This window comes from Dermacentor variabilis, chromosome 3 (genome assembly GCF_050947875.1).
Source record: "Dermacentor variabilis isolate Ectoservices chromosome 3, ASM5094787v1, whole genome shotgun sequence".
In the NCBI taxonomy this organism is placed as follows: domain Eukaryota; kingdom Metazoa; phylum Arthropoda; class Arachnida; order Ixodida; family Ixodidae; genus Dermacentor; species Dermacentor variabilis.
The window spans coordinates 104,859,101-104,878,532 of NC_134570.1; the positions used below are offsets into that span (position 1 = coordinate 104,859,101).

General features: G+C 47.2%; 1 pseudogene; it reads left to right on the plus strand.

Annotated features, from left to right (window-relative positions):
* The first annotated feature begins 6,901 nt into the window (after nt 1-6,901).
* Nucleotides 6,902-7,051, plus strand: LOC142576830 (U2 spliceosomal RNA; annotated as a pseudogene).
* The last annotated feature ends 12,381 nt before the right edge of the window (nt 7,052-19,432 follow it).

The window sequence follows — 19,432 nt, forward strand, 5'->3', positions numbered from 1 at the left end:
TCCAGGTGTCCTTAACTATCGTCCAAGAGGCGTGAAGGCGAATTCCTTGTAAAACCTACTGTAATTCACCTTAATCCCTCTTAATATACCCTGATTCACCTTATTCCCCTAATCTACCTTACTCCACCCTAGCCACCTTAATCCTCCTTCATCCATTTTAAATAAACCTAATCCACCATAACTCACGCTAATCCACCTTAATCGTTCTTAATACACCTTAATACACACTAATCAAAATCCTTATTGATAACTAATTAAGTTTGCTAATCATAAATCATCTCTCATACATGGCTGGATATGCTTTGGTTCGTTTCTGGCCTTTCTTGCGTCACGTGATATTTTCTGCACCTCATAACGCGACCACCAAACAGATATCTGAGGGTTACGCCTTAAAAATTGATGCAGAAACTCTTGTCGGAGTTGTCTAAAAGCATGCCTGAGCATTGTGACACTTGCTCATCTCCATGCAGCCCGGTGTCATTACCAATGCTATGAAATTTCGCCCGACGACTATAAAGCTTATCAACCCTTATCAGTCAATATCAAACTTATCTGACGTGATCCCACCCTAACAACTCTCACCGGTCCTTATCAACCTTATCGAATTTTATCAGACCCTTATAACCCCTCTCCGTAATTACCATTATGAGAATTGATCCGACAATCGATCCGACTATTATAGTTGTGTGGCAGGATAAGCCCCAAAAGGTGTAAATTTGTTTAAGAGTGTACGAGCCAGCAAAATATCGTTGTCTGAAGCTCCGTTTCCCCTGCTGTGGCCGAACACGATGAGAAAACTCAATTTCTGATGTCAATTTCGATAAATAGATGGCTGTCTGTGTTTCTGTAAGTCCCTTGATAATTGAAAAGTAGTGACACTCTTTGAACTCTGCCGACGACGCGCGACCTCCTCGCCCTTTACGCGTTCCCCCGCGGCAACCAGTTTGGCCCCGCTTTTTTTGCAGGACGATTACTCTCCCTGCCGTTGCCCTTGGAAACGCGCGGATCTTGAGTTTTCCTTGTTTTTCTTTATCGTTCGCGCCATTTTCCTCCTGAGCACCGCTGGCTTGAACGTTGTACTTACGCTGTGTTTCCTGCTCTATGTGCTAGCGCTATGCCAGGCTGTTGCGCATATAACTGCAGCAAGAAGCCTGAAGATGATTATGCCGTTTTTATGACACCACAACGAAAGCGTGATAGCTTGCGCAGGAAGCAGCGGCTGCGTGACATTGGCCGAAAGAACTTTGTTCCGACAAAGAACAGCGTTGTTTGTGAGCTGAGGCGTCTTTATTATAGCTAGTAGCAAAGCATCCCGTAATGCTGCATTTTTTTTCATTCTTCAGGCCGGCTCACCAGCGTTTTTGTTGCGGTTGTCCTCAATATGCTTAATATTCTGGGGTGGTTCCATCATCTCCCACGTCGCTAACTGTTTATATTCAGTCGAATGTACAGCATTGTAGATTCTGCTTTGCGCCCTAAAAAAATTAGTGGCAAGTATACCCGTAGTATTGCAGGCGATGAGCGCTAGCTAGTCAACATTGAGTTCTTGTTTTTTTAAGTTTTAAGGCGAAAGCCTTTATATCTCTATGTTTCAAGGTCGCGTTGTAAACTGGAAGTATCACGAGACCCAAGGATGGCCAGAGGTGACCCAAAGCATCTCCACCTCTGTATAGGAGAATGATTACCCAAGTTAATTAATGAACCATAAGTGATTGACATAAGGTGGATTACGGAGGAATGTGGTTGATTAGAAAGTATTAAAGAAGAATAATGTGGATTCGAGTGCATTAAGAAGGATTAATATGCATGAATAAAGATTAAGGTGGGTGGAGGAGGATTAAGGTGGAAGGTTGATCAAAGGGTATTAAAACCAATTAGGGTGGATTAGGATGCATGAACGAGGATTAGGTAGGATTAAGGTGGATAAAGGGTGATTAAGGTCGAATAATGTGAATTAAGGTGAATTAGGGTAGATCAACGAGGATTAAGACCGACTAGGGTGGATTAAGGTGGATTAGGGCCACGGAGCTGGATTAGGTTTGATACAGGTGGATTAGGGTGTATTAAGGTAGATTGGAAATATTAAGCAGGCATAAATTCGATTAGGGTACATGAATAAGGATTATGGTGGATTAAGTAGGATTATGATGGATTAGAGTTTATAAAGAATGATTAAGACAGTATAGGGTAGGCTAAGGTGTATTAGGGGCGATGTAGGTTGATTAGGTTGTGTTAAGGTGGATTGGGAGTATTAAGCTGGATTAAGGTGGATGAAGGAGCATTAAGGTGGATTAGGGTGGACTAAGGTGAATTGGGGTTCATTGAGTACTAAGACCAATTAGTCTACCGTAATCTTCTTAATGCACATTGATCCGCCGAATCCACATTCAACGACCTTAATCCTCCGTCATTCACTTTAATCCACTATAATCCACGAAAGTCCTCCTTAATGCACCCTAATCCACCTTCATCGACCTGAATCTACTCTAACCCTCCTTAATGCACTTTAATTTTCCTTATTCAACCCTAGTGCTACCTCTTTCACTGTAATCCACCCTAATCCACTATAATCGTCCTGAATGCACCTCAACGCACCTTCATTCACCCTAATCCAAGTTCGTCGACCTTAATCCAACCTAGCCCTCCTTTATGCACCTTAATGCACCTTCATTCACCCCAATGCACCTTCATCGACTCTAATCCACTCTAATTCTCCTTAATACATCCGATTTCATCTTAATCCAATCACTAATCAATCATTAATCATCTCTTATACGCGGCTGCACATGCTTTGGTTCACTTCCCGCGTTCTTTCGGTCACGTAATATTTTCTGTAGCTCACAACGAGAGGTTGAAAGAGAGGTCTAAGGCTTTCTCTTAATAAGCCACACACAAAGGATGTGTCACAAGCAATACTAGATCAGACGCACGAAGTAAAGCATCTGATCATGTGGCAGAAAAATTGTCTGGAGTACAGAACTCGCCTCAAAGCTCCATTTACATCCGTGTGCCCTGTTCATTAGGCTTTAAGAAAAAACCAACCTCCTCATAAACGTTGCCTCCAGCATTATCGATACTGTTATTAGCATTTCTCAAAATTTTCAACCCCAATGGAGCGCGCAACTGGCCCAAAATAACACGCCTCCATACAATCCTGCGGCCCGTCCGTGGGAGCGTAGGGGGAAAAGCGCGTCGTGCGCAGCCGGCGGGCGAGAAGAATCGAGGAGGAAAGCGCCGTGAGGAGGAGAGTGCCGCTACTTTCGAATTATCAAGGGGCTTTACTATATGTTGTAAACTCAGTGACTGACAGCATTAACTCCACCTGACCTGTACGAAAATTGTGGCATGTCCTGCTTGATTCACCATTGGCAATAAACAATGGAAGCTTACTTATTTGAAGTGTGTTTTTGACAGTTGAGGCCTCTCGGTCACCTGGCAACATAATAAAGGTATCTGTAGTCATGTTAGAGTACCGTACAGAAGAATACCGCCCCGAAAACAGTAACAATGTGGCCATAACCACCGAGCCTCACCAGCCACTACCTAGCGGCCATATTGCTCACTATGTAATAAAGATTATATTTGTTTTCATTTTGCTAGCGCCATCTCTCGGTCCTTACCTTAGTTCACAACAACGCCGCTACTCTTATTCCCGTTGCACTGTGGGAAGTACAGTGTCCCTTCTTTAATCTGGCGCACAATTTTATGCGCCAATGAAGGGAAAGCTACGGAGGCAAAGCGCACACAAGAGAGAGCGTTTCTGAAAAGAGTCCCGTATTTTCATCGACGTTAGCTTAAGCTTGGAGAGAGAAAACATAAACGCCTTATTAGCAGCAGTTAAATAGGTCAAAACACATCCCTGAATGTAAAGGTTTACTGATTTTTCGGTTTTTCCTTTTCGCGTCTGGGTGAACGCGAAACCGTCGCACGTGGAAGCCGCGTCGATTCAGCATCTGTTCCGAACATCCAAAAGCACTGTCAAACGCTGGCGGACTACTTGGCGCTGTAACACATGTGCAGAAGCTCCGCCCCCGCAGCTTTCCCTTCATTGCCACAGAAAGTTGTCCGCGACTCGCGAGTGTACGCTTTTATGGCTGTTCTGCGGCCGCTCGCCATCTCCCCTTGCAGAAGAGTGATTCCTGACACACAAGCTGGTACCATGGACTGACCTCAGCAGCTGACGCCGCGGACGGTATAGCTAAAGCCCCTCAATTTTTCAAAAGTAGCGCCATTCTTAGATCTTTCCGACACCCCGCTCACCCTGGCGCCTCCTCCTCCACGCCTCCTGTCTCCCCAGCCTCCTCCGCTCCCCCATTGGCCAATCTGTGTCACGTGGAAGCAGGCGCCGCGCTTTTGTATATTTTTTTCTTTCCAGCGCGGAGCAGGCGCCGCGCTTTTGTATATTTTTTCTTTCCAGCGCGCGCCGACCTCCATTGTTGGGCCTGCGCGACGAAAGTACGGCAGGCGGACTGACGGAGTGCGTTAGCGTTATACAATGTGCAGGGCCGAGAACATAATTGCGATGCCATGCTGCTGCGCCTTCGGTTGCCGCAACAGACACAGCGAGGGCAAAAAGTTTTTTGCTTTGCCGTCCGGCGAACGCAACGCAAAAAGAAGTGTGGAGTCGCAGGATCGGGCGGGCTGACTTCGAGGAAGTGGCAAAGAACGCACGGCTTAATGAAGTAAGGGCCACGGCTACTCACAACCTCTTATTTCGAGCCTAGTTCACGCCTTCCGCTTCGAAAAAGTGTGTGTTAATGCTCTGCGTGGTTTTTAGCGCGTTGTCTGACTTTTTTTTTTCGAATGTGCTCTCTTTGTTCCATGTAGTTTCGTCTTGCGGTGAAATGCACGCATCTGCAGCTGGCCTGTGACATAAAAGCGACTTTATTCAGGGTGTGTTTTGAGCTCCACCAGAAGTTCGCACATTCTCGACGCTTTTGCAAGGCTCAGTATGACTTACGATGCAGTCTTAGCTTCGAATGTACGCCCGGATGTATTGCTTTGGTTTGTGGTGATCAACGTTTTTAACGTTCCGAAGCGACTAAAGCTAAAAGGTTGTAGTGGATGGCTCCGGATAACTTTATCTAGCTCGCCTGGGGATGTTTAACGTGCACTTTGATCGTAGAGTCGTACGTGGGCCGGTAAATTCCCCGTTGGCGTTTCATAATACTCGCGCGCTAGCGCTGCTTTAGAAGTTGGCGCCTCGGCGCGATTGTATTTCTTCAATAAATTTTATTTACTAGTTGTTACAACTTGTCATTATTTCGTATTATTGACGGCGCCTCCAGGGCACCAAAGCGGCAACGGGAACACCAAAGCTAGAACCAGGGCTGGATGGGGCTCGCCGAAGCCTGTGCATGCCAAGGGGGTATAAGGTCGCGGACAGCCAATTTTGTATGCGAACACTCCCTGCGACGCCTGCATTAGTGTAATGTTACGTGCTCTTCAGAGGCCTGCGTTAGCCATTACATGTGCCTTCCTGGAGCAGTACTTGTAAAAAAGAACAATATATCGTCACGATTACCAAAGCAACCCGCAATGAAAAAAAACGGCCCTGTTGCCAGGCATTGCTGACCGCACACAGCCGGAATCTCTCATGCGCCGACCGAAGAAAAGTGTCCTGCAGGTACATGAATGAACCTACGAAACCACGTACACATACTTTAACGCTGTCAACACCTGAAACTTTGGTAATTACGCGCGTGTTTGAGTACACCGCGTGCTTGCGTCGTGTTTCAGCAACATGAACTCTCAACGTCGCGCGCTTTACGCCTTAAATACGCCTTGAATAATAGTAATTTTCTCTATTCCTTCCGCAATTCCAAGACGAAATTCTAAAGGCCAGTTACCGACTGACGAACAAAGATCTCGATTGAAAAAACTGCTCCGCAGGGCTCGAACGAACTTTTCTGTGGATTTCCTCCCGTAGCGTGTTAGCCGTCGTCTGCTACGGCAGGCCCACCACCGGCGGCGCCACCGCCGAGGCCGCGCCGAGCGGAGGAGGAGGGAAGCGAATGGCGCTACTTTGGAAGATTGAGGGGCTTTAGGTATAGCCCTCCCCACCTCACGGCACCCTGGCTCTCCCTCGCAAGCGCAGATGAGATCGCCCTCCCGGCTGAGGATGGCTAGGCCGCCGGCTACTCAGCGCATGCGCAAGCCATCTCCCCTCCGCTTTCCGCCTCATCGTTCGACTGTTCGACTACACCATGGACTGCAACCTCCTCCTGCGCTATGGCTTTTCTTACATGTCCTGCTGCGCTTTGCGTTCGCTTTCATTCTTCGTGGCGCTCGTTCACTCGGTTCGCCGGCGTGGCGTGTCCGAATTTGCTACCCGGCACACTGCAAACGCCGGTCTATACCCGCGCCTTCAATATCCGCGTTTACAAGAATGCTACAACTGGCGCATCGCATCGCATCAACTTTCTAGCGCATCTCCATGTAAACGGCCCTAATGTGCTAGGAAATCGCCTCACATTAATGCGCCAGACCGAGGTGGATTGAAGCCAGTAAGTCGACTTTCGCAGTGCATGTACACGCAATCAATCAGAGACGCACTTCTTTAAAAAATCATGATCCAATCCATTCTGTGAAGGTGGGTGACCATTGAAGCTGCTTAAGCATACCACACAGAGTGACACACGATTTTGAACATAGGTACGGACTCATTTACCGTGATTTTTATATACATTCGCGCGGACAACGGAACCGTCGCCCCGAGGAGCCGGAGGAAACTAGAAACGCGTGAGGTTTCGACGGGAGCGCCACCACAAGAAAGCGGGAGGAAGGGAAAGCCGATACGCAAGCACTTGGAACGCCGACAAAGAGAGGGCTGTGCGAGCGTAGACACGGCCGGCACGGGTCAGTGTAGTATCTGGGTAGTGTAGTAGTAGCGTAGTGTAGTGTAGTAGTAGGTGAGTGTAGTATCTGTTCTTATCAGCTTAATATCTGATACGGGTTGTGTTTGGACCCAAGATATTAAACTTATTTTTGCAAGTTGGTAGAGTGTTTGAAGCCTGCTGCGCGGTTTTTGGTCTACGGACATAGATCCGCTGGAAAGTAGCAATATGGCAGCTTACCTATTTTGCAACAGTGCCCTTGCTCTTTGCAGCCACCCCAGTGCGTGAAGTCCGACAGTAGAGGGGTGGCAGGAAGAGAAAAAAGGGCCCAGAGCTCACTGGTGCTCTGGGCCTCTCGCTGTTATGCAATTGTTTACGTTTTTGTCATTTTCGTGAGATTCCTTTAATCAAGGATGAGCAAGAAGATGTTCCCACGACCAACTGAACAAGGTCAGTCGTCTGCTTCATCGCTAATTTTTGGACGACGTGGCTTTGGAAGCTCGGACCAGCTCGACTCCTGGGAGTGCTCAACGCCAGAAGCCATGGACTCTAACAGCGAGTACACCGTATTCATGGGCTGCCGTATGAAGAAGATGCGCCGTATGTCAACTAAGGCGACTGCATCGAATCATAGTGAGCAGGAATCCTTCATGGTTTCTTATGTGCCGCTCTCGCCATCACACAGCATGAACTCCTTCAGCAGGCCGTTTCTAACCGAATATTTTGAAGGTGTGGGCCCCGGGGCAAATCAACGAGGTCAGGATTAACGCTCGCAAGAACATCCTGGCAATAGATGTGAAAAATTGCGCAATACTTGAGAAGTTAAAGACCATTCAAGAGTTAAGCGCAATCCCCGTCCGGTCCCTAATTACTTACGGCAAGGAGGCCACAACTGGAGTGATTTGCGACGTGTATCTTGACATCAAGCTTGCGGACCTCTAGAGTCTTTTGAGGTCATCGGTGCGCCTTCTTGAGATTCACCGCTTGGGGCACTCCCGACGTATCAAGTTAATATTTGCTTCTTCGACATTACCAGCGTCTGTCAAAATGGGCTACGTGATACACTGAGTACGAACATTCAGTGCCGGAAATGTGTCAAGATAGGACACGAGAGCATTGTTTGTAGAAGCAAAGCCACCTGCTCGCGTTGCGCCGGAGAGCATGATACCACCGACTGTGAGGCGTCCTCATTTAAATGCCTTAGCTGTACTGACTCTCACGAAGCGACTCCGAAGGAATGCCCGAAGATAAAACAAGAAATTCGTATCCTTCGAAAAATGGCAAGAGACCAATCTCCACAGAAAGAGGCTGCTTAATCTGTTCGCCAAAGTGACCAATGCTCGCGAAAGAAGCATCACAAAACCATTTCAGGTGAACAACATAGCTTGGCACAGGCACCACGACCACCTCGGCTTGTGCGCGCACCGAGGACGGTAACGGCGCCTACTGATAATTCAAGGTCGATGACAGTACGCGGCAAACATTCTCCTCCACCGCCTAATACAGACACGGAATGGCCTTTGCTGCCCTCTAGGCCCACGGCCATGCCAGCGACGCCTAGTGGTCCTCTGCGCCATGAATTCAAGAATTATAGGTCCTATGAAACCGGTGTTACTACGGGCAAGCAAGGAGATGAACACAATAAGAAGCAGAGTGTACAGAAAATGCCGAAGGACCTGGTAGTGTCAATGCGCGTTATTCTCGGTGGTCTCGAGACTCCGGCCGCTAAATGTGCCCTACTAGTGCTCGCCGTGCTGGAGCCGCTTATCGCAGCTGTTTATATGCTATAAAGCTTTTGTTTGGCGCTTGTGCTGATCACGCAGGGAAGGCCCACACACTAGCTTCGTCCTAGCGCCTTTCTTTTTAAGTTCATTTGAATTGGTAACTACACACTTGATACGGAACCTGATAGTGGCTTCATGGACGAGATTTCTAAAGTTATCATCAGAATATTGAACTCGCTTTCACCGTTGCGCATCTCTCTTTCGATGCCATCATCATCCCTCATCACACCTTTATGTCCCCATTCCCCCTCCCCCTGTGCAGAGTAGCAGGCTAGAGCGCGTGAGCTCAGGCCGACCTGTCTGCCTTCTTCCAATTAAATTATCTCTCTCTATCTGTCTCTTGGCTGTAGAGGAGCATAGGCGGCGTTCCGCAAATATCTTTATTGCGTAATGCTTCGCCGAATGTTAAGTAACTCCGGCGGTGTCCCGTGGGTTTTGCCTACTGCACTGTTCATGCTGCTCGTCACTTCAGCATTCTGAGATGGATGGTAGCTGCGAGTCCGCTGTTCCTTCTGCCCAGCAAGCGCTGCAGTTACCTTGAATGCTTCGTCCCGCCTACTCGTGGCACGCGCGTATTGCTAGAACACCGTCCGCGTTTTCCGGACGCGACGCTAAACCTTGGTATTGCTGTCAACGCTTCACTCTTCGGGCACTGCCAATTTTCTATGCGAACAAAATATTCCCCCCGCTCACACACAAACACACGCAAGGAATAATAGAAATTTCGGCGCAACGATCCCCCCTCCTTATCTTTCTAATATGGGCTATACTTACTTGTACTTCCGTTCGGTTGTTATTATTGTACACTGGAGATGGGCTAATTAGTGAGCCCGAGGCAAAAGACACTAGGCAGAAATACGCTAATAAAGGCTTTCAGCATTCCAATAAATGCAGCTTTCTTTTTTTTGTAAACTGCGAAATTCGAGGCAGGCGTCAGATAAAAGCAATGAAATCGTGTTAAGAGCGGACAAAGCAAGAACAACCACTCGAGAAATTTAGGAAGGTTTCTGTGCAAGAGAGAGAGAAAAAAATTTGGTAGCATAATCAGGCAGCTGGGCAGACCCTCACTCCATAGTCTCGCTGATGTGACCTGTTAGCGCTACGCTAATGAAATCCGTCAAGTACCCTAGGTAAGGTGACCAAAACGGTGAGTGAATTCCAGCTGCTGTGGCCATACTGAACTGCAATTAACGTAGCTGATAAAACTTGTGTTTTATCGCTGGCAATTTTAATCTCCTAATTTGATACATTGAGAACAGCATTTTTGTATATCGTAAGTTGAGGTAAATTTGCATGTTATTCAATTGTACAAGTCACCTGCTTCCCTCTCCTTTCTCACCCGCCCTCCCCGCTTAATTTGGTATATATATATATATATATATATATATATATATATATATATATATATATATATATATATATATATTTATATATATATATATATATATATATATATATATATATATATATATATATATCGAAGAGGAAGCTAAATGAAAAGGGGAAGAAAATAGGTGATTGACCATCATAGAAAGTTGAGACTGACGATTTTGTGTGCTCATGATAGGATTTCCTCTCTGTCAATACTTTGCAATGCTACGAAGCCGCCACTTACTGATACTCACTTTACAAGAGGACCGGGAAAGATGAGGAACGGCAGTACTTCAGAACTCGCCACGACCCACGTTCCGATGGCACAGCATATCCCGGACAGCAAGATGAAAGCGCGCACGGCCAGAATCCTGCAACTGCAGCAGGGAAAACACACAAGACATGGAACCCCGCGGAAGCTCTTGTGGCGTTTACGTGCACGCTACAGAGTCGGAACAGGTCGCTTCGGACTCGAGAGTCTCATTTGTGATGGTGTTATGTCAATTGTAGTACGTAGGGATTTGTTTAGTTGTTTCACGGCGATTTACACGCTCCACGTGGTGCATTTGTTTATAGCCGTAGTATTAGGAATACCGCAGGGAAAAAAAGCATATTTGTCACCTGTCGGGAGCCAGTCACGTGGTGCAGTTTATTTGCATGGTAGAAACAACTACATTTATGTACACCGGGTGTGCCGCGTGACTTTAGCCAAATTTGTAAAGGATGCAAATGCCACGCAGGTGCACAGAAGCCAGATAATGTGCACGTCGCTTGGACGGCTACGCATTGGGCGACATAATGCAGTGTGCAAGAAACAAATAAAACAAGCGCCGTTTTTTTTATTTTTTCGCGTTGGCATTGCTGCTCACTGCAATGGCCTGGAATATTTTGCAATTGCCTGGGATGAGGTTCGTTTCTTTTGTTTTCTTTTTGTATAGCGGTACAAGACTTGGCTCCCCATAACGTAAATGTATTCCAATATGTTTTTTATTCCACTGATGCAAGCAATGGGCACTGACCGCGGCGTTGCCTTAACAGCCCGATAAACGCTCCCCTGCTTTATGAGAGGTCCCTTTTGCTTGCTTTGAAAACGAGTAACATTGCCTACACTGAGCGGTCTTTCTTATCGAATTGGCTGATGAGAGGTGAGGTGCACGCTCAAGTGGAGAGTTTTTCGAATGGGCCAAGCCAGCCCACCGAAAATAGATAACCGGACGAGGAGATGGGTGCAGCGTCTGCGATTGGTCCGCTTCGCCTCACTTACCTTGCGGTGACTGGTCGAAGATCTCGCCAGCTTGCAATGGAAGGTTAAAAATGCCCCCAGAACGGATCCTCAACAAAGAAGAGATGGCGGGGCGATGTCGTAAACGTACGGAAAGCGCTCGATAACGTTATACTGCCACGCATAAAGCTTTATTGCACGCAAATAAATTCATGCTCTCCGACAGGTGCGAGTAGGCAGTGGCTTAGGGATCGGGGGACAGCCATCTCCTATTCGTTTCGGAACGGGGCAGTCTCGGGCTATTCAGGAAAAAATTCAGTTTTGTTCGGCATAATAATGCATCTTTAACGCGTAGACGCCACTTTGACGCGGTGAGCTTTCGCGGTTTTGTGACGTCGCGTGACAGACAAGTGAAATGGTTGCAGCCCGTAACCTAATGACCAATAGCAGAGGGCTAATGGTGAAAAGGCGTCAAATCAGAAATAATCATTTTTCTTTTGTTCGGTCAAATCATGCATAAACGGTGAGTGCACATCATGTCAGATGGGGTGCTGTCGCTGTTTCAGTGACACCGCCTGACAGACAGACGAAGTAGGGGTGGTCCAAAAAGTTTTTGACCAATCGTGAAGAGCTTATTGCAGAATTCGACTAGAAAAGTTTCGCATAGCTTTAGGTTATAGCACCTCTCATCACCGAATCTTACCGGTCCGGGTAATTCCAGCAAAATTCTCAAAGCTCTTTGCAGATGTAAGTCAGCTAGCGCTGACTTTCATTTTAAATTTGTAGTGGGTTCTACAGAACTACTTACCTTTTCAATACGGACACCACCAATAGAGAGATCAGAAAAAGCTGAAAATCGGCTGACAGGTACCACACGTGCACCAGCGGTGATGGTGGTTGCAGTGGCGTGCCGATCCTGTTACAGGGTGGGTTAGCCTGGCAGTCTGTATTGTCAACCGGTCCACATGAGCATTCATTTCCGTGCGTACCCTGGAAATGATAGAATGTTTTATTGCCCTCTATGATTCCAAGGCTCATGCTAAATTTCTACACAAATTCTGAAATATACTGTGTGTGTGAGCGAGTAAGGATCATTGGATGGGTTCCTGTCTTTTTATTAACCACAAGAAAAGTTCGTGTCAGCCCACTCATGGTCCTCGATGCTGTTCTATCATTTCAACCGGTTAGATAACGTCAAACTACAGGTTGTGAATGACAACACTGCATAGGAAGTGCGTGCCGCCTCCAGGTGATGCCAGTGAAAGCTACCTAGTGGTAGATTTAAGCATCGCGGATCGGAGAAGGCACATCAACGCACATCACTGCGCATCAACGAAGGCAGACGTACACGGGGCTACGATTTTACTTTCGTGCGCTCAGAAGAAAATTACTTCTGTGGTGGTGCTGTCCACTAACAAAATGCACTCCACCAGAGTAGACAGGTTTCCGATTCTACTGCGATTTGAGTGGGCGTGCTCTTTTTTCGTAGCACAGGCGGGCACTGCCCCACTATGAATGCAACGTGTTGATTTTTGTATCTTGCAGCTGCGAAGCAATAACTTTCATTTGTCAGCCACCGCAATGAGCTTGTTGTACCCGTGCGACAAATATACGCACTCGAAATGGCGACAGCAGCCACACATTTCTACGTGACCTATAGTGTACGTCATTGCCAACCCGGCAAAAGAGCGGACATTTGCAAACTGCGGGTAACGTAGTCTTGCTAGTATTTACGAAGGTAGGTAGTGCGATCGTGCTCATTTTTTATAACTGTAGACTTCACATGCCATTCGCACCTCGCCGCTCGTTATGGGCTTGGACGCTCACGCCCCGTCGTTATCCTTCGTACGGGTCACTCGGCGTGACGTATAAGAAAAGATCTGTAAATCAAATGAGATGTCACAAAATGCAGCCGTAGACTTAAGAACGGCAGAAACGCCAGGCGAACGTAACGTTTCGGTCATTTAGCTAGCAAAGTCCACAAGACAAGAGAAGACTCAGAAAGATGCCGCACGCCCAACGGTGTACGCTCACTTTTTTTCCTTGCGAGAACCGTGCGATTTGTCTATATTAAACAAGGCGCACTATCACAAGCGCGATTTACAGCAATGTGAATCGCGCTGTGAAAGCAATGTGAAAAGCATTGTGGAAAGCAATGTTTCAGCAATGTGAAAAGCAGCGACAACCATTCGCTGCTTTAAATGTAGTAGCCTCGACTCACCGCTGTAACTGAGTGGCTATGCCGTCGCGTTGCCGGGCACGTGGGCGGGGGTGCGATATCGGCCGCGGCGGCCACATTTATACTGGGCGAAATGCCACAAATTTAATGAGGAGTGCTCCCTCCCCCCCCCCCCCCCCTACTACGTGTCTCATGATTTAGATCGTGGCGTTGGCATGTAAAGCCCCATTGAACTAATTTTAATAGCCTACAGGAATGCATATTTTGCAGGACGCGGTTTTCAGTTTCGCCTCAGTGCTGTCTTAAGACCTGGATATCATCCACAGCTGCTCCTTATTACACGCAGAAACAAAAGAGCTAGTTAGAAATTATAAGCGATCCCGTGCACAAATGAGCCTTAGTGGAAGTGATCTTCTTAATTGATTATCTATAACAGAGCAATTCAAACCGGCCTGGGAATGAACCAAGAACCAACGAACTACTCGTATGCACTAGAAGACAACAAGAATTAAGCATCGACTGCGCCAGGCAAAGCGTGAAGTGTTCCAGCCTTCCGCGATTTGGTGCGTTTCATAAAAATATGATGGCGGCCGCGAAAGCTGGTTTCACGTGTTTGCGCATGGCATCCAACACATAGGCAGACAACGGTCGTATGGACGAAGCGTACTTGGAACAACCGTTTCGCCCATGCTGCTGTCCTCCTCCATTCGTCGTTTTCGGGTGCTGTGCACCACAGGTATTGTGGTGCACAGCATAATACATGTGCTGTGGACCAAAATATTTGTGTTTATTGCACCGCATGTATTCTGCAATAAACGCATGTTTATTGCGCACTTCGGGAGCCCAATAAGCAAGCCAATAGTTTCGCGAGTGGAACGTTTATTCGCGCCAACGAGGAAGATGCGTATCTTCGAGGCTTACCACGAGAGCACTTCCGTAAAAATTCCTGATGAGGAGGAGAAGTTTCCACCAGTTCTTGTCTATCTCGTCGTTTAGCTTCATGAAGAATGCCTTTACGTCGGGTCCAGCGACGAAGTGCGGGAGCGGGTACAAGCACATCACGACGAACGCAAGTGGAAAGAGTAATCTGCGAATGAAATAATTCGGTCCTTGTCGTATCACTTAGAGCAGTGTTAAAACAGTATGACACATTTTCACTTTTCGACAATCGCTTCTGGCACGCTGGTTCCGGAAGCCCCGAAAGTAACTAATTTACCGGGCCCTGTGTTACTCTTGCTTCTTCATTAAACCCACCAGCAATCAAGAGCTCAAAACAGGCCTTTCTGTGCCTGCCCGTCCTTTCCGTTTCTACGACCGCGACGCCCATTGCCATCGTCGTGTCGCGGTTTTCATACCACCTTGGCCATGTTGTGAGTAAAGCCGTCACTTTGTCCACAGTGGGCGTGTGCCCCACTCCTGCGTGTGGAAGGTGGAGGAGAGGCGCATTTTCGACAGAGATGCCCACACGTCCGCACTCCTAGAATGCGAGAATACTTTAAACCTTGGCTAAGAGTTACTCTCGCAAGTAGCACACGGCACAGAAGAATAAGAATCATAAGCTAATGAGCAAGTTCTTTTTCGAAACTGCGCGTGGTGCGTACCGATACTCCCTAGCTAAACGGCGGCGATGGAACCGCGCTATCAGAAGAATTATTGGCAAATACTCTCGTATTTTGCGCTGTGACGTTCAAATAGTTGTTCACCGTCACCTAATCGTGCCGCTGTAACCACACTCGGAACGCCACGATAAAGACAAGTGAAATAAGTGATCGCAGGAGAGGCGCTGCTACTGAGCACAAGCACAATAATGGAGTGTCCTCGCTTTGGGCAATACGTGATGTGTTAGCGAGAGGGTGTTTCGCACACTGAGCGTGCACGTCTTATTTCGTTAACTACGGCACACCTAAGCGTAATTCATATCATCGTATGCATAACATCATGACAGTGCCCAGATTACGCCAGACTGCCAGCTTCGATACGATTTTAATTGGCCACTTACTCTACTTCATGACAGTCACAAATAGATGGCAAAATCACTGCCCGCTTAGCTCCATGTCACGCTGAGGACAGATTAGTAGAGATGTTTCATTGTTATTACAAAGGTCAGCTCTTCGCTTTGACGATGCCAGGTCTAAAGGGACGGCACCAAGCCAGTGTTTTCATTTACACCTTGCATGTGGCGCGAAGCCATTAGCACTTGTAATGCACTGGCGATGCGGAACGATCTAAACGCTTAATTGTTAACTTCACCAGTTATTCGACTCTGCACTTTAGTACCGTAAGCAATGATGGCATACCATATCGTGATCTCTCAGCTTGTAGTTCCGCGGAGATGAGGCACATGCACAAGTCTAACGTACTACGTATTACGCAACGCCAGAAGCTCTTTGATGTCAAAATGGCACGTTTATTGCATGTGAGCATGTAAATAAAGAACAAATGCTTATGCTTTAGTCACCTGTGGATAACTACTTTTTCTGTATCACGGACTGGATGATAGTAAAAGCTGTCGTTCACATATTAGTTGCAAGACGCTAAAATATGTGCCGTTTCTTCAGAGCAAGAACTTCCTAGCTTAAGAAAAAGAACATGACTTGCCTTTCTAGCTTGGTGCTACGCTATCGAGCGAGGGCAATTTTCCTATTGGCAGTGTCGCCCTTCGCGCGACACTGACAATTATAATTTCAATATGCTTCGCCAAATGCATGCCTAGGTGTCTGCAAAATGCATAAGTGTCGCGCATGCGCTTTTGGGTTGGTTTTGAACTGATGGACACGTTTTGTGGCACAACTTGGTGGTTAAGAGTAAGAACATGTCTTTGTCGTTTCGTCTTTCTACGTGTGGTTAAGTGAACGGGAAGCTCGGAGTAGAACTCAAATTTATTACCTGACCAGGCGTGTAACGATGTTGGTGAGGAAAACGAGAGGCCCGTTTGTCTTCTGCTTACTCACGGTTAGGCAGAGAAAGAACCCGCTGCAAAGGATGAGAGGACGTAAGTATGACAAATGAGTGCAAAATGCATCCTTGAAAAGCGCAAACACTAGGCATTTCAATTGCAATCGGCCAAATCAGGAAATTTTCCAATACAACCGTCGCCTCCATGAAATATGGCACATTGCATGCATGACTAAACTACGTTGTACTGGTGAAAGACACTACAATATATAAAAGACGGAACAGGAGCTCTCCCACTCATTTTCGCTTGCGCTGCCTGTATACACTTCTACATGTGAAGTTCACCGCAGTGAGACGCCTGTTCTAGGTGCGTATTTGCAAAGTTCTAAACTTCATGCTTTTCTTTGAAGTTAATGAATTTCCGAGCCACACTGAGGGAGGAAATTAAGCATGCACTCCAACTAATGCTTTGTTAGAGGTATCTTTATTTGCAAGTGACAAACATTTCCAAATCAATTCAGTGGTTACCTAATGAGGACATATTTGTGCTTTAAATTGCATGAAGGATGCATGGCTTTTGTGCAGGTCTTTTTCGTGCGTAGCATTATGTGCAATGCTGGCGCAAAAAGTTATTGTGAAGCCAGAAAACCCATTTCCCAATATAGGGCACGAATGCGCATCTTAAGCCAATTGGGGGGTCGGTTGATAGCTGTCATCCGGAGTACAGTGACAGAGGACCAATAGGCGTGCCGGCGCAAAGCAGTATACGAGCCCGTCTACTTCCGCCGTTCCTCCTACACTATAGGTAGGCGTTAAAACTAGACCGGAAGTGTTTAAGTCTATACTAGGGGGCTAGCAAGCAGTATAGGTCGGCCTAGTAAACACAAGACTAGTGAGCATGGAAAGTGACTAAACGACGTACAAAAAGAGAGGAGGCATCACACGTGCATCGATTACGCGTGCACTCGCAGCCGGCCTCCTCCGCTACCCATGACAGCATTAACGCATTGGTTATTCCCCGCCGGCCATCACGCAAACAAATTAAGCGGAACCTTCCTGAACGGAAACTGTCGAAGACATGAGTAGCATTATACGGCGGTCGGCGTGGTGCGAAATGTGCAAGTTCGGCAGTGTAAATATCTGCAACTCTCATTCTTGACACCCATTGGCTGCCCTCCTAAAACAGTAAATTATAGTAATTATTTACCTATTTTTGATTCGCTTTATCATGATGACTGTTACACTTTGACCGCCAATGAGAAGAATACGCCTTGTCCTAGAATTTTTTCTAAACCTTTTGCATCCATTTTCTCCAAGAGAGAGGGAGAAAGAAGGTAGAAAGGAAAGGCAGGAAGGTTAATAAGACGGCGTCCAATTTGCTACCCTACACGTGAATGCCCAATTCTTGACCGATCCCACACGGTAGGCATGTGACATTTGTACAGATGAACACCAACAACATCAATTATGAGGCCGGCACTGGGACTACAGCCTTTCTATTGCAACTCACATTACCACACTCTATTCGGTCACAACAAGAGTGGCCTATGTCTGCTCTGGGCATTATTTCCAGCTTTGACCCTCTAGCCGTACGTTGCTTGCTCCCTTTTTCGCATGGTGACGGACGAAATTTCGCCTTCGGCGTTCTTTCACTTCACGGCCTTTTCTGCCTCTTTTTCGTTGCCAATGTTTCCCCGAACGAGGAGAGCGGCAAATTTTCGAAGTCGCGAGTGGAGTTGGTGACCCATGAGCCACTTCCGAGGGCTGAAGCCTGTTGGTCGAGGTATATCTTTGTAGGCTGTTGTAAGGCATGGTATGGGTGTTTTGCTTTCTCCAGGAGATGTCCCGCCGTTCTAACGGCGCGTTCCACTTCTTCGCTTGCCTGTGCGTGGAGATCGCTGTTTGGAGCAGGTGAAGCCTTATATGTATCGGAAAACTCTGTGAATGTTTAGTTTGAGAATTGCGAGCCGTTGTCTGAGACCACTGCCACAGGATTCCCGCGGTGCGCGAGGACCCTATTGAGGTGCTTAATGGCGCCGTGTGCGGAGGTGGAAGCAAGGTGTGTTCTCCCCAGGTACCGTGCGCGATAGTTCACACAGGTTTCCTTCCAGAATTTGTAACAAGTCCGCACCCACCATCTGCCATGACATCTCTAGAGTAGCTGTTGACAGAAGCGCTTCGATTCTCCGTTGTAGGTTCGTCGCGCATGCTTCACAGAAAAAACTTGTTTGCCGAAGTTGGACTCCAATTCCAGACCACTATAAAGACTGATTGCCCCTTGAACTGCAGCGTTCGGTGCTGTAGTGTCCCTCATGTAGGCACGCGAGAATTTCGCTTCTAAGTGAATGGGGAAATGGGGAATCACTCGGCACGTTCCTTACGGTAGCTAGCCCTCGTTTTCGAAGCGACTCGTTTAGTACTGCCATTATGGAGAGGATGGAGCTTGCACGTGACGTTTTTCTGGTCGTCTATTGGCGAAAGCTTAAAGAAGCTGGTAGATCTCGTCTTCCTTCTGGTCTTTCTTTATTAGATCGAAGGCAAAAGTTTGCCGGCCCATGAGTGCTCCCTGTATATACGCGTTGGTGACCCCGAAAGAGCGTCCGCAGTAGCGATACTTTTCCATGGGACATACTGCATGACGTAGCTAAAACGCATGAGGTGCACGCGGAAATACCGAATTCGTGGTGGCAGCAGATTCCTAGACTATTGCCAGGAGGGTGAGCAAACATTCGTGATCTGTTTGGAATGCTTCCATAGGATCACACAAGTATTCTTAGAACTGTTCGGTTCACGAGATTTAGCTGATGTCTCATTTTCGACTTTAGCGCTACGGCTGACGTTAGGAATCTTGAGGCTAATGTAGCAGCTGGCGTCCTTGGTATCTGAATGAACCTGCAGCAGGACCGCGTCCAAGGCCTGGGGGGATGTGCTTGCTGTGGGTGTCGTAAGATAGCCCGGATGGTGTTTTGCCGAGGTCCGAACAAATGAGGTCCTTATGCTATGGAAGGCTTCTTCTTGAGCAGGGATCCATGTGCACTGTGATGATTTTTGATACGATCACGCAGAACAGCTGTTTTCTCAGTCAAATCGGAGAGAAATCTAGCTAGATGGTTCACCACCATCCCTTAAATTATGTGATGATGTT